Here is a 248-nt window from a genome sequence, read left to right as displayed (position 1 = left end):
TTTTTTCCTTTTTTTTTTTTTTTTTTGTGGGGGTGCTGTTGTTCTGTTTCATCCCCGTTCCATCCCTGCCCCGCTCCCCGGTGGCGGTGCGGGGGTCCCGGTGCGGGGTCGCGGTGCGGGAGCGGGCCCTGCGCGCCCCCGGCCCTCCCCGCGCCGCGCGGCCCCGCCGCCCAGGGAGGCGCAATCAAACCCGCAGCACATCGATCCGCCGGCGCTCGGCAGTGAACTTGGACCGAGAGAGAGAGAGA

Source organism: Corapipo altera, unplaced genomic scaffold, assembly GCF_003945725.1.
Source record: "Corapipo altera isolate COAL_440 unplaced genomic scaffold, ASM394572v1 224, whole genome shotgun sequence".
NCBI lineage: Eukaryota > Metazoa > Chordata > Aves > Passeriformes > Pipridae > Corapipo > Corapipo altera.
The sequence above is the reverse complement of the archived record's forward strand: the minus strand, read 5'-3'. Positions refer to the sequence as shown.